Source organism: Aulonocara sp. 'chitande type north' Nkhata Bay, linkage group LG4, assembly GCF_057382095.1.
Source record: "Aulonocara sp. 'chitande type north' Nkhata Bay isolate Kocher_YH1m ecotype deep benthic linkage group LG4, A_spYH_male_GT1.1, whole genome shotgun sequence".
NCBI classification, from domain to species: Eukaryota; Metazoa; Chordata; class Actinopteri; order Cichliformes; family Cichlidae; genus Aulonocara; species Aulonocara sp. 'chitande type north' Nkhata Bay.
In genome coordinates this window covers 22,032,245-22,047,991 of record NC_141347.1, presented here as the reverse complement: position 1 = coordinate 22,047,991, position 15,747 = coordinate 22,032,245, and the positions used below count along the sequence as shown (strand labels likewise).

General features: G+C 43.0%; 1 protein-coding gene across 4 annotated transcripts in view; it reads left to right on the top strand.

The window, feature by feature from the left end:
• The first annotated feature begins 452 nt into the window (after positions 1 to 452).
• Positions 453 to 15,747, top strand: part of tex2 (testis expressed 2) — a 30,372-nt gene continuing 15,077 nt past the window's right edge. The window contains exons 1-2 of one of the 4 annotated variants that reach the window (XM_086289136.1): positions 453 to 1,157; positions 1,888 to 1,976. The gene's annotated coding sequence lies outside the window, so the exon portion shown is untranslated. The other 3 variants (XM_086289138.1, XM_086289137.1, XM_086289139.1) reach the window with 3 other exon arrangements.

Genomic DNA, 15,747 nt, shown 5'->3' with positions numbered 1-15,747 from the left:
TCCAGGTCCTCCCCCAGGGCCTCCACTTTAATCAGCAAACTGTGATAAGAGAGACTGGCTTTACAACACTGCATCGTTTATTTGGGATTTGAGTTGATTTATGGAATTTTGAACGCAATCAATGCTTTTCTGCGGCCCAGCGTTAGCATTGATGTCCACTAGATGGCCCCCTCCACCGACAGAAGGAAGGTTGCTGCTGGGACTCACTTCTGATCCAACCACAGATATATGCAACAAACTTACTGCAGTGTAACCGGAAGATCAGTCGATTTTAGTGTGCGGGTTATATCAGATGAAAGATGAACCGGCTGGGCAAAAATCCAAAAAAGGACGCACGTGGACGGTTTCTCTTGATATAATCACATCAATCCAGTAGGTGGCAGCCTATTCAAGCTAATATAATCAGATTAAAGGAACCCAAATTTAGACGGATCTCCTCAGTGCCAGAAATGCTGTACACGTAGTGGACTTGATCCAGGGGTAGGCTGAGCTCTCTGTTTTTTGTTTTTTTGTTTGTTTCTTTGTTTGGTTTTTAACTTGCTGGTTAATGTAACAAACAAACAAAAAACAAAACAAAACATGGCGTCTATGAGGGGATAAAGCTGGGTTTTTTAACCGTTTTGGAGCCCTTGTGTTTTAATCATCTGATCAGGTTCTCAGCTGTAGGCAGCTCTTTATCAGAGAGACTTGATGCTGTTTGCGGAGGGAAATCCGCGTCTTGTGGGCATACTGCAACGCCGTGACGCAACTCGCACTCTCCTGCTGCATCACTATAAAATATGAATCACCAGTGTGCCGACGATCGGGTCCTGATTTGGGTGTAAATATCATGTAATTGGTGAGGAAGGAGGGGGGTGTGGCGCAAAGTATCGGCCATTCACTAAAATCAGTACAAGCCCGGAGCTGGTGCACTCGTGCACAGGGAGCCAGGTTTGATCGCTGTGGCGCTGTCTGTGTGCTCGGACTCCGGCTGGGTTCTCAGGCCAGCCAGCCTTCGGCAGCCATCCCCGCCGTGCCCCGTCCCTCCGCAGGCTCCGGGCTGCAGATAAAAGCGCTCCACGCAGGGACTCGCATCGCGTTACGCAGCTTCAAAGCCTGGATGCAGGGCGAGCCAGTGGCCTGGGGATGATGATGCGATGCCCACGGTGTGATTAAAGGTGCGTTTGGGGTTTGTCTTCTTGTCACTTCGCTCTCGGTATCACCTGTTCGGCCCATGGATGCGTTACAGTCAGACATAAACCAGCGCAGAGCTGAAGCCGAGACGTGCGGAGGACAAAGGGACGGATGGAGCTGTAGGTGCCGTACCTTATAAATATTCCTGGTATGTTAAAGGAGGAAAAAAAATGTTGATTTCTTTATAGAGCAGCCACACTTTCTACAGCTCTCAGGATGCTTCAGTTTTATCAGAGCACACTGAGAACTGTGGCGATGTCTCAGTGGTTGGACCATGTTGTAAGTCGCAGCTAGTAGATGAGACGGGTTTATAGGAAGTGGCTGTGTCTGCTGGCAGGTGACAGATGCATCAGCTGAGGCTCGTTATCCATGAAGCCTGCTGTGAGCTGCACAGGTCTGCATGGGTAGCTTCTCTCACTCTGGGCTCTGCTTTTAGATCAGGCCACAGCATCAGATCCACACACAGCAGTAGATCTCTCGTGCTTTGTGTAACTTTAGGACAGCTTTATGTCAGGAATGGATCATAGCAGGTCTGTAATGACACTGCTTTTCTTTGTGGGGGGTGCGGTCTGTGTCCAGTGTCCACATCTGAACCAGTTCCTTATGAGCTGGAGGTTGACTTATTAAAAGTGTGTACAGTCTTCCAGGAAAGAGACCGATGAGGGACTGATGGACACATTTGAACCTGACAGTCCTTTTCCACTGTTTTCCCAGGTACGTCAGCATCGTGATCCATGGCTGTGCTGTGTGTGTCCGAGCAGATTGTGATCCGAGAGAAGATTGAATGCCTCTAAAATCTCAAGGTAAGACACCCCCTCCCTTCTTTGACCTTGTGTGTGTGTGTGTGTGTGTGTGTGTTTGTGTATATCTGTGAGTTAGTTGCGTTCAAATTGATCCATGGCCTTGAGCGCCGCTCCCTGCCTCACTTTTCTTCTCCTTAATTGTCTCCTTCATCTCGACTTCTATTACTCAGTACCAAACATCTATCTCATTAGCGTAAAAGCACATTTCCCTGTTTGAAAGCATACGTGGAATTTCACTTGTGTACATTTTATACATGCACACACTCTGTGTTTAGGACACAAACATCTGTGACGTGTTTTTCTGCATGACAGGGGTTAATAACTTTTCATAGGCTTAATTAGACAAATTGCTTTGGGGGTGGAAGCAAACAGGGGCAGCTGAACCATCTCAATAAGCTGTTGTTTTTTACTACAATATGAGCTAAAAACAGGTTTTCCCAGCTCTGTGAGGCCGAAGAATTGGATGCAATTGGACGGGTCTGCTGTGTTTCTATGTTTACGTTTGCTCGCTGCAGGCCGTGAACTTTCATGGTTCAGCTGCAGTTTACCTTTAGTTTAAACTTAAAATAAATTCAGCTCCAGGCCGTCTGACAAGCTGTCTCTGAGTCAGCAGTTGACCCCTCTGACGGGGGTCAGCATGCGTGATGTGTTAGTCCTGTTAACACTTATGGATGTATCCTGTACTGTTCAAAAGAACAGTCGTCTGCACGTTTATTGTGTTGTTGTACTTTCTGCGTCCTGGGGAAAGAGTACGATCAGTGAGAAATAAAGAAATATGAAAACAATGGAATATGCATGCTCTATGGGAATAATAAGAGGAAGGTTATAGACAAAGCCAGTGTGGTTTACTATGTATTTATGTTACAGTACCTATGAGAAGCAGTTTGTCTATTCAGGTATAATGTCAGTGCATTCTGGCAAGTTTTGGGAAGTAAAGTTGTCTTTGTTAGCCTTAACTTCCCACTTTGACCATTTTATAGCTGGTGTCATACTAATGTGCCTTATAGCTCTTTCACTTTCATCTCCCTGTTTTGTTTACCAAGCAGGTGCAGGCTGAAAGCATATACGATAATGGGCAGTGCAACTCTAACAAACGTTCCTGATGACGGTGTAAGAGACTCACAGGCATTAATTTGGTTTTAACTGCTCTTGATTGGCTGCTAGACTAAAAACATTCTTCATATAGCTTTGATCAGAGGCCTTTATGTTGTAGCATTTATTGATATTTTAGACCGTGGTGTGTTGTTAACTTTGTGGCAGCAGTTACTTTAATGACGAGAGAGGTTGTGTCCTACATGCTGTATTGTGATGGGGAAGCATTTATGCAGACCGTAAGGCTACAGTTATGGTTATTTTAAATACGATCTTTGAAATTAAGGTTTTGCTAAAAATAAAATATGCATTCAATTTTGTTAGGTGCACCATGCTACTACAAGGCTGAACCCTGTTTTGTCTTCTGACCTGGCATCATTCATCATGATGTAGATTCAAAAAGGTGCTGGAAACGTTCCTCTGAGATATTTTGGTCCATATTGACATGACAGCGTCACGCAGCTGCTGGTGAACAGGCTAGAAGCATGGCAAGAAAATATCCCCCACACCATTACACCACCACCACCTGAAGCATGGATACAAAGCACGGTCGATCAGAGTTTTAATGTAGTTTACACCGAGTGTTGCAGCAGTGTTTTCCACTCTTCTATTGACCAATTGGTGAGCCTGTGTGAATTGTAGCGTCTGTTTCCTGTTCTTAACTCACAGGTGTGGCAGTTGTGTTGGTGTAGCCCATCTGCTTCAAGGTTTAACGTGTAGTGTATTCAGAGATGCTCTTCTGCATACCTTGTTTGCTGTTGCCTTCCTTCAGCTCAAAGCATCACTCTCTGCAAACCCTTGAGATGGTTGTGTGGGAAAATCTCACCAGATCAGCCGTTTCTGAAATTCTCAGACCAGCCTGTTTGGCACAGAGAACCATGTGATATTCAAAGTCACTTAAATCACCGGTCTCCACGATCCTGATGCTCATTTGAACTTGGGGACACTCATATGGACCCTGCTACTCAAGGTAACCATATTGTTGCAGGCATTTAGTGATCTCAGAGAAAAGACTCCCATAAACTAGTATTCATTATTGGCTTCCTCTTTAATAACCTCTGTGTGTGTGCCTCCTGCAGCTTGGGCATGTAAAGTGTGTCTTCTAGAGCAAACATATGTATTTATAGATGTTCGTTTTAACAAAATGTCTGAATTGCTCCTCCCTGACACAATCCTTTTTTAATCTTTATGTCATTGTTCCTCTTTTGTTTCACCTAATGATAAACATTTACCATATTCGGGGAAGACATTAATGTTTCACAGTGAAGATCATGTAATGTTTGCAGGGAACAACAGTAAGCTATATGATTCTCACTCTGCAGTGTAAGCAGATGAGTGGTGGGGTTGGAAACGTCAGGTTATGTAAAAGTCATGCCTCTGCAAAGTGTTTGTATGTATAGTCATTTCTCAGCACCAACTGTTTACTGCAGTGTGAGCAGCGTTTTTAGCAGTATATGCAGTCAAATGGAAGTCACCGGCGGACTTTTAAGGATAGATCAGGAGCAGTGACAAACTATTTCTTCGCCCTCTTTGGCACCCCACCAGGTGGTGACACCTTAGGCAACTTTCATACATGGCATGAGCCAAAACTGTCCCCAGCACGACTTGATTGCAACCGAGTGCGATCAAATTCCTGCAGCCAGGTTCCAAAATAGTTCACAATTATTTTTCAAGTAATATTCAAATGTTAAATTTCCTCACTTCAAATGCACCTCTGTGGTTTGACGTGTGGAGAAGAAAATGCAAATTAGCAACTGATAAGTTCTACAGAAATTTGCGTTTCCTTACGAAATCTTGTGGACTAATTTAAAATTAAACTGTCATCAACTGACTGTAAAACTTTCTGTCTTCCTTCCTCTCTCTTTATTTATATAAATTACAATTTTATAAAAGCACTCACTGACAAAGCAACATACTGGGCTGCACAATGATTTACTGCAGCTGGAAAAATAATTCACTCTGGCGAAGATGCATGAATTTCTCTTTGCACTAAACAAGAGCGAGAGTAATGGATGGTGCTTTCGTCTTGTCGTAACTATCTTGACAAACAGGAAGTTCGATTTAGAGAGAAAGGAGGAAGTCTGTGTTGGTTCGATCACACAGAGAGATTTTACCACACGGAAAACACACTTGATATTGCCACACTGCGCTTGTCATGAAAGCCCTGTATATGTCCGGCCTGGAAATTGCAGTGCAGTTTTAAAGTGTAGGGTCTCACATATACACCTGGACTTTACCCGTAACTGTTAATTGTTCATGACCTGCTTGAAACATGAGTTTGTAACTTGTGTTTGACATGGCATGTCATGAGCTAAGGACCGTCCCGGTGATGTTCCATATTTTTTATATACACCATTCATTCATGGTTCAAAAACGAGGAGGCTGTAATCTGTTCCTTCATTACTGTGAACACAGGCATTGTAGTTTGCTTTGACTCAACCCCGCTTAACTTTAAATACTCACTTCACATCACCAAATGTGTATTAATCCAGGGCTGAAAATAATCCCCAACAAATACTGTCTAATGACAGTTTGCTAAAAGCACTTTGTCATTTCCGCATGAAGTTATGACATGATCGTATCTGCAGTGGTCTGGTTTTTCTTTCACGCAATCTTCGCAGAACATGGCTCAACTTATTACAGGTGGATTTTTGAGAGATTTCTCGTGTCAAGCCTGATTTTAAACTGCCTGTGACAGCACAATGTAATGGCTGAATTGTGGGTGTCCTACTTAAGAATGAGAAATGGAGCTTTTCAGCTGCTGACAACTCATGAGGGTATTGCAGGCTCTCATTACCGCCACTATTGTTGAGTGTGTGTCTGATCACACGCTCAACAAGCTAGATATAGGGGGGAAAAAATGGCACATTTCAACACGAAGAACCATTGTTTGAAAACCACCCCCTGTTATTTTATGTCATTAATATGCTAATGAGCCCCTGTGTCGAAGCCTCTATTGTGCGCCACTTCACTGTCAAAAATGAGCCGCAAAGAAAGGAGATTAGATATTTCGAGCTGTTTATTGGGCTGGAATCGTTTAATGATGCTGGTTTTGCAGGCTGTGTTGATACTGTGGGTCTACTTGGTAAATATTGAATAAAAACATAGATGTGAATGTAATTTAAATAGTTCTTCTAAATGCCCTGAAGGCTTGCAGCAACTTTAAGGAGCAATCCATGAATAGAAATTCAAAATCTAGGTTGCTTCCCTACATTTAGGCCTCTTTAATGCTGGCAGTTTGTCCTGTCCCTGTGAACAGAATATTACAGAAATATCTTAAAGGAACAATGGATTTGGGAGATCACGATCACAAGCCTTGCCAGGCTTCAAGCTATGCGCTTGTAGCTGAGCCAAGCTAGTTCTGACCAATAACAACCTTCCTACTGGCCAGCAAGATTACACAGCTATGGTCCTGCCTGCTTAAGGTTTTCCATTACATCATTTCAATAGGCTTTTGCCTCACCCTTTAAATCTGCCCAGGTTTAGATTAATTTTTCACCAAGATCTTGAGTTGATGATTGGAGACTCAGACTGCTGCCTATTCCTCTGCACATCCCCAAAGATTCATAATGGGATTGAGGTCTGTACTCTGTGGTGGCCAATTATGTGTCTGCAGGGAATGGAAAAAAATCCATTGATGGAAAAACTTGGTCATCCATTTGCAATGGAAGACTCATACCTGCTTGTTTAGTTAAATCCATGTGGTGCCATTTATTTATTTTTTGCCAGGCTGAAGGCCTGTTAGGCCTGTGCATTGGCTAGTTTCTGTACTTTTAGACAAAAGCTGCAACCATTAAGTTTGCAAATGTTATTGCTTAAATTTGTTTTGCTGCTCAGCTAATAGCAAACGGCAAATGTCCACTAATCAAGGTAAGCTTAAGCAGGAATTACATTTCCCACGTCCACTAGGGTTCACTCAGATTTCATCATCAGATGGTTAGCGTAAGGATCCGTACAGACGTCCGTGTGCCTGCCTGTCTTTTGGGACCACGTAGACTAGTCCACAGAGAATTTACATTACAGTGCAACTATGCCTGTGCCCCAGGCAGTGGACTTCAAGTGGAGGTAAAAAGAAAAATAACAGGATGAGCACTCAACAGTCAGGTTTCCAGCTGTCCATGTCCACAGTGGAGTATTATCTAAGCTTAAATCATTAATGGCTGTATAGTGAGTGAAGGTAAATGTGATGTGTGGTGCCCCTCCAATGATTCCCAGTCAGCAGATAGCATTAAGTGGGTGGATAGCTCTACATTAATTAGGTAAAATATTAGATTGAATGGATGTGTTTTCTGAATTCCTGCCTAGCATATCAAAAAGAGCATGCTCAACTTTCCATATTGGTCCTGGCACATCAAGTTAGGACAAGTAGTCACTTGGACTCAAGTGTCCACATAGGAAAAAATACACACTTATGTGGTAGCTAGAAACTGTAGAAAGTCAGTGACATTTGGGGATTTCAAGCAACAACCAGTGGGCAGGTCCCCAAATGAAACATTTCTTAACTTTAAGGTTAAGAGACAGGGTGGCCCACTAATTGCCAGCTGCACTTTCACTTGTCGCCCAATGTGGGACGTTCACACATGAAGCAATTCTCTTGTTTGCATTGCTTTATCGCCAATGGTCGGTTGTGAGCAGAAATTCCAGGAAACCTTTGCCTAGGTAACTTTTTAATCTATTTGCCATCTTATCACATGTCAATCATCTGTTTGCTTGTTGAAGTTGTCAAATGTTACTGACTCTCTGTGGTCTCTGGTAACCAAATCAGCACAAATCACCTCCCTTAACGCCCACTCGCATCCTGATTCTTCTGACCTGAGTGGGGCTTGGTTTCAAGCTCCTTAGACTCCGGTGTAGACGCAGCTCTTAATTTTTGTCAGCTTCAAGGTGACCAACTGAAGAGACTACCAATAAGAAAGATGAAGAGAGAAGCTGAACATGAATGGTTGTGCCTGTCCAGGATGTACCCTGCTTCTTGGCCTAAGACGCCGGGGATTGGCTTCAACTCCTCTGTGACCCTGAACTGAATAAGCAGTTAAGAAAATGGATGTACATTTTATACTTTGTCAAAAATCACTGTGACATTTTAGCACTCAGGAACACATTTCACTTTTGATCTGATACTTTAGTAAGTTGGGAAGTGTTTGCTACCTACAATATATTATATAAGTCTGACAGACGATTCATACTGCAGTATGAATCGTTGGTGGAAGGTGTGCAACCTGAAGGCTGTAATATTAGTGTCTATTTCTGTCCTACTTTTTTTCAAATCTAATTTCCTTGTGTGATTTTCAGTTACTAAATGTGTGAAACCTAACAAAAACTGGCACTGTATCTACTGCTCTCAGCCACAAACAGCAGCACTACTGTTTAATGTTTCAGCAATATAGACGACTTATTTGTGACAGTCATCTTTATCCACAGAGACACACATTTTTCTGTCTTTTTTTTCTGCCCCTCACGTCTCCCCCTATTCCCTCCGTTTCTCCATTCATCGTGTAATTGGATGGATTATGACTAATGCCAAATCCTCCAGCTGTTTTCGGGTCATCAAGCAGCTTTTACATGGATTATAAATAACTTAATATGTTTGTATTGGATGCCTGCATGTTTGTGTGCGTTCAGTCAGGATTGCACGTTCGTTTGCCTTTTGATCTGTCAAATTGGGTAAGACGCTGCCAGATTTGGATATCTATCCCAAATCTGTTCTTTATCGAAGCGAAGCGTCAAACCAGCTATTTGAACAAATCAGCTGCTTGTAATGTTGGTAACAGGCACATGTTCATCTCAACACTCAAAGAGAACATTAAAGTTGGCTTAAGTTGTCAGGAGAAAGTTTATTGATGTTGACAACCATAATCAGAGTTTATTAATTGATCGGGGACATTCGCATCTTAGGCAACACAATCCCCAAAATGACCAATTGATGTGCATCACATTCTCTTTTTCACATATCTCAGAAGTTTTACATCTGAGATCTGGGTTTTGTCGTTTCTTTTTCTTGTTCTGTGGCTTTGTACCCACACATCCTACACACGCGCACACACACACTGAACACAGTTCGCTGACAGCTTTGTGCTAACAAACCCTCCACACCACACACTCCTCAGAGCGCACCATTACAGAGCGAGAAGAAGCTGCCCTCCCTAACAAAAGGATGCAGACACGAGTGCAGAGCAAGATGAAAGCTTCTCGGTTGGCATGGCAACCACCCGATCATCTGCCGCACGGCGAGGTTGGATGTTTGACGTGTCGATGGTGCATTCTGGGTTAGAGAGACAGAGGACGAGAGGGAGAGGTGAAGAAAACTGGTTTGATCCAGCTCAGTTGAGCGTGTGCTCTTTATCTGGCTTGGCTTTTATTTTATTGTTGTTTTACGTCTTTCTTTAAGAGAGAGCTGCATGATTCAGCTCACCATCAAACCGCTCCTCAGTGTTTCCTCTGAGCTCAACTGGAGCTCATCAAACTACCAGCTCGTGTACTGTCAGACCCTGGAGGTGGACTGTGTTAAGCTCTGTGTGCTTGTGTGTTTTATATGAGAATGTTACACAGCAAGTGTTGTTGTTGTGCAAACGTGCTGGTCTAACAGGCTGAGTGTGAGACAGGCAGTGGTGATCACTGCTGATGTGAATGCCCAAAAATAGTCAGTAAAACTGAATGTGACATGTCCGTTATGTCCATGTCCACACTCAGGTTTAACATTACAAAGGTGTGATGCAAAAGTGGGGGGTACAGTATCAAAAGGACGTTTCGCTTTTGCATTTGGGGGCTATTTAACTTGCATAACGTGTCTTATTTTAGACTTTTGCAAAGAAAATGTTCAAAAATGTCTTTATTTTAAAATACTGTCTTGTCTGTTGACATACATTTACCGTTACACTTTGCTAGTACTGGGCTGGACCCCCCTTTTTCCATAAATTCGTAGATTTTCCAAGGTGCTAGAAACGTTCCTGTGAGATTTTGGTCCATTTTGACATGAGAACATCATATAGTTGCTGCAGATTTGTCGGCTGCACATCCACAATGTGACTCTACTGTTCTGGCCACATCCCAAACAGGGGTGCACATAAGTGGTCTGCAGGTGCGCATTCGCTGTCAAAATAAAAGACGCGCACCAGATAAGAAGTTGCAACGCGCGTTTGCGTCCATATAAAAAGCACAGTTTTTGTCCGCTAGAGTGGGATTTTCACGGCATATTCTGCACCACACCTCTGTGCGTTCATCATTTGTTTGAAGCCAGCTCACCTCCTGCAATCACTTTTCCGAGAATACGCGCTTCTTTTGCGGTTCGGACTCCTTCTGACATTTCTTTGGAGGTGGAGGAAAACCAAAGTAATTGCTTAAAGGAGCTTCTTCTACATCTTTCTACATCTACATCGTTCTAAACAAATGTCTGTCCTCCTCCAGAAAATATTATGGACGCAAACGCGCGTTGCAACTTCTTATCTGGTGCGCGTCTTTTATTTTGACAGCGAATGCGCACCCGCGGACCACTTATGTGCACCCCGGATCCCAAAGGTTGTATTGAGATCTGGTGACTGCTTAAGTTTGAGCTTTGTAGAATCCGAGCTGCTGGAATCAGATCAGAAAATGGATACACTAGAGTCATAAAGGGATGGACATGGTCAGCAACAATACTCAGGGAGGCTTTTGTGTTGATATTTTCTGTGTACGCCATTACACCACCAGCACCCTAAACCATTGATACCAGGTAGAATGGACCAGTGCTTTCATATTATTTGCACCAAATTCTGACCTTGCCATCCAACTATTGCAGCAGAAATTGAGTTTCATCAGACCAGACAATATTTTTCCAATCGTCTTTTTCTCCAATTATGTTGAGCCTGTGTGAACTGCAGCCCTGTTTCCTGTTCTTAGCGGACAGGAGTTGTACCTTGTGTGGTCTTCTGCTGCTATCGCTCATCTGTTTCAAGGTTTAATGTGTGCATTCAGAGATGCCCATCTGCATACCTTGGTTGTAACAAGTGGCTGCTTGAGTTACAGTTTTTTTTCCTATCAGACTGAAACCATCTGGTCATTCTCCTCTAAACTCTGACATGATCCACACAGAGAACAGCCACTCGCTGCATACTTTTCTGACCATTCTCTGTAAATCTCTTGGGAAATCCCAGCAGATCAGCTGTTGCTGAAATATTCCAGCCTATATGGCACCACCAATCATACCAGGTGACTTAAATAGCCTTTCTTCCCCATTCTGATGTTTGAACTAAAGCTAAAGGTCTAGACCATGTCTGTATTCTTAAATGTGTTGAGCTGCTGACATGTGGTGGGCTGATTACATATTTGCATCAGCAAACACTTTAACAGAGAGGCTGATGAATGCATATGCAAATAAGAGTTTGGTTAACACATATTTAAAGAATACATTTGAGAAAACTTGCAATGCAAAATACAAAATGTGAAAAACACATTAAAACCCATTTTCTCTCTTTTTTTCACACACCGAGCCCGAAATAAATTTGCCGTCATTTACTTTACAGATTTGCCGAAAGGTTTGTTTGCATATCAAAAATGGATTTATTCCCGGCTGCTGACAATAATTTGGAATTTTTCTGATTAATAAATGCAGATATAATCCCCTCTCTAAAAAAAACTCTAATGTTGACAAATCGAAGCACGAATTCTGAATCTTGCTTCAGCCATTATTCAGATTTCTGTTTTAAAAACCTGTGAAATTAGCATACATTTAAAAGTCTAATTCCTTATTTGCATCCTTAAAAGAGCCATTCGAAACACTTCGAAAAAGAACAAAAAAAAAGTCATGTTCTTGGTAAGTAACCAGCTCACGATAAGCCAACACTGCAGGAACTACAAGACACGATCGCAGATCTTTACAGAGGTGATGTTGATTAATGCCCGCTCAATTGCCAACAAGTCTTATATTTTAAATGACTTGTTCTGTGCAGAGACGCTTGATTTTATGTTTATCTCTGAGACGTGGCAGCGTGAGAATGAAGTCTCACATCTTTTAGAGCTTTGTCCCGCAGACTGTTCGTTTCTCTGTGCACCTCGGATATCTCGACGAGGAGGTGGAACAGCTGTAATTTTAAAAAAAGACATTTTTATGCCAGATGATCTCTTCGAGCTGTTACAATTCTTTCGAGATGATCGTGATAAAAATTGGAAGAGATCAGCCCATGTACGGTATCTTAATTTATCGTCCACCTGGGTCTGCTGCATCTTTTCTGGCAGACTTGCAAGAACTTTTAATTTCCACTATTAAACTGGGCAAGGAGGAGACTTCAACATTCATGCAGAAGACTCATCAAATAGTACCACTAAGGAGTTCCTGAGCATCATGGACTCTTTTAATTTTGTTCAGCATGTATCAGGCCCTACTCACACTGCTGGGCATACTCTGGACTTGGTCTTCACTTATGGCATTTCCCTTGACCACGTGAATTTAAATGACGTTGTTTTTAGCGACCATAAGTCAGTCTCTTTTAATGTGTCTGTCAACTCAGAGTCTCTTCCCCAAGGTTTTTTTAGGCGCAGGCGCTTTATTGATGACTCTGTTATTTCTAAATTTTCTTCCCTTTTCAGCCTTTCAGTCGGTGGCACCAAGGCTGTGGAACAGTCTACCACCACAACTACGTTTGGCTGACTCTGTGTAAAAAGCAGTTAAAAACTTTATTATTTAAACAGGCCTTCTGTTAATCAACACTTTTGAATTTGCATTATTTATATTGTCTATTTTATTACTTGATGTTTTCTTTATTTTAACCTTTGTGCACAGCGCTTTGTGACTGCCTGTCTACGAAAAAAAGTTCATGTCATTTAGTAGCGATTTTAAATCTTGTCTTTGTCTGTTGAATATACTATTATACTGCTTAAATCCTTTTTAGTCTCCCATCTGTGCGCTGTAAACGGCCAGTCTGGTGCTGGGGGACGACACCTCCACTGCCTCGCAGAGCTATTTTAAGAACTGCTTGTGTTGCTTCTTCACTGTGAGAGTCAAGTCAGGGACTCCTTGGCTGATAAAAGCGGGCGTAGTCCGGCTTTCGTGTTGGTCTATGATCGTGATGACCTCTCTTCATTTGCGTTCGACTCTTCTGATTTAGGTCACGGTGGGAAATGTTTGGATTCTTTCCCAGCTGACACGCTCTGACTCGCCCTCTGTGCAATATGCTGCATGTAAGCAAACAAAGTCCAGTACAGTTTGCGTAATAGGGCCAGGGTGCCCGTGATGACTGGGACCTGCGTTCTCCTAGGAGCGAGCAGCAGAGTATGAAACAAGGTGGGTCGTGTGTTTACCTGCTCTGAGCTTTTGTGTGACTCGTGTGCTCGGCGACAAAGCCTCCTCGACCTTTGTGTCTTTTTCTGTTTCTCTCCCTCCGCTCGCTTTAGCTGCTCAGACTATTCTCCCCTTTGTCTCGGTTTGCTTGCACCCTACTCATCCAGGCAACTGTGCGCATCACAAGTCCACAGAGTGTGAGTGTGCGTGCACTCGTTAGTGAGTGAGGCCTCTGTGTATCTCGGTTGTTAGTGACAATCAATTGCGCCATCATCCCCCTCCCCCGCCCTGCACCCTGCGTTCATCTCCGATCTCTCTGTCTCACTCGATTTATCTTCCCGCCGTCGCCCTCCCCTTTCAGTCCCTTCGCTGACTCGCTTCTTCTTTTGATGTCCTCTCTGTTCTTCTCTCGCAACCATTTTTCACCCAGTGGGCTCACGTCACTCCTGCACGCCTGCTTTTATTTCTTTTCTTTTCTGTTTGTTTATCTAAAGGTAAAATGTCTTTGCGGAAATGAACTTTGCAGACTTTAGGCGAGGTCACGCCGGGCTGTCCTGAACACCCGCCAGTCACCTTGTTATTTAATTACAGGGATGCACTTAATAGGTTGGGATTAACTAGGAAACAACAACAACTTGGTACTGGCCCTAAAAACCCAGTGTTGACTAAAATTCCCACCTTTCCTTTAGCAGCCCACTTCTCATGTTCCCTTTCTGTGTCTAATAATGGATAGCAGAGAATTTCTGTGGAGTAGATGCACTTTGAATTGAAGCAGGATGTTGGTATTGGACAAGGATGTTTTTGTGTATAATATTGATTAGCAGACTCTACATTACAAAAACATTGCTTTATGTAGAAGTCGTCATTGAACACCTTTTACACGGGCCGCTGTGCCCTGTGCTGACATGCTTGTTGCCCTGTAGCCTGTTCAGCCTCTTATGTCATTATGTTACCTTGCTGCTTTTAACCTCCCTCCCTTTCTCTGAAGTCTCCATAGGGCTGGCTTGAGCTGATTAGAGAGGCCATGCTTGCATTGATTAATTGGATGAGTCTCGTCTCCATGCCAGTCTCCTCTCGTCTCACAGTAGTGGCTAAAACAAACACACGCAAGGCATTTAATGGCAGTGGAGCTTTGATGACAGGAAGTACCCGAAACTGTGGGTGTGTCAGCAAACACAGTGTTGGTGTGAACCTGAATAGCACTCATCTTAACAGCAAACCTTACGTCTACAGAGGAGAACAGTACCTTAAAAGGTGTAGGTGCGTGCAAGCGTGCTATGTTTTGCATTGATTCAGTGTGCGATTTTTATTTTTATTTTTTTGTCTTTTGGCTGCACCTTGCTAAAACCTGACTCTGAGAAAACTTGGAAACGTTGCTCCCTGCTCACCTTGTCAGCCTCCATAATGCTTTAATTCGTCCTTCAGGCTCTGATGACAACAACAACCTCTCCCATCTCCATGACTCTGTCTCCCCACTTAATTTGTCTCCTCTCCATGCTCTCCTCTCACTCTCATCCACTTCCCCTCATCTTTTTCGTCCTCCCTGTTTTCTCTCTCCTCCTGTCTTTAAGTAAATTCTGCTTCAAAAGCTTGTCTCTGAAAGGTCGTCTGCTGCTTCTGCAGACTCCCTGTGGCCTTTCATCTTTCTTCTTTATGTTGCTCTTTTTTTCCCTGTATCTGTCATTTTCTTTTGTTGTTTTTATTCGATCTGCTCTGCCCCTAGCACTTACCATGGCAGAACCAACAGCACACACGCATATACTGAAAATGACACACACAAAACCTATTGTAGCTCAGCCAAGTGAATGGCTGGCTGGGAAAGTCAAACGCTCTGTTATTCCATCCCGGCAAATGCAATCTCTGGAGATACAGTGCCAACCAGAGAGCCCCTAAGGGGCACTGAGGCTTTCTCAGAAATGCAGACAATCACACAAGCTTACTGCTATGTTGTCCCTCTCCCATCCCTCCTTCTTCCATTACAGACCTTTTTTTTTTTTTTTTTTTTTTTATATCAACCAGCTGAAAGCCCCAACACCAAAGAGGCTGCATGGTGTTGTGTGCACAAACAGCATGTTTGCACATATGTGTGCTCTGACTGTTTGATCATGCTAACCAAGGATGAGGAAGAATAAACAAGCACAATAACTCAATAACGACGCGAGGCCTCATTCAGTGAAATCATTGCATGATGAACGACTGCGGTTCCACTGTGTCGACTACACAAAAGACGCCTTGTTTCTGTGATCGCTTCAGCTGAACGGCCACTTTGTGGTGTCATTATGACCCGTATATTGTTTTGGATTGGTGAGGGAAAGTGGGTTTTTTTGTTTTTTTTCTTGTCATGTGAATGTTTGTCTTTTTTAAGGTCAAATAAGGTCAACCCTTTATAGAATCTCTTATCTTTAAAACTGGTCTTAAAATGCTGCT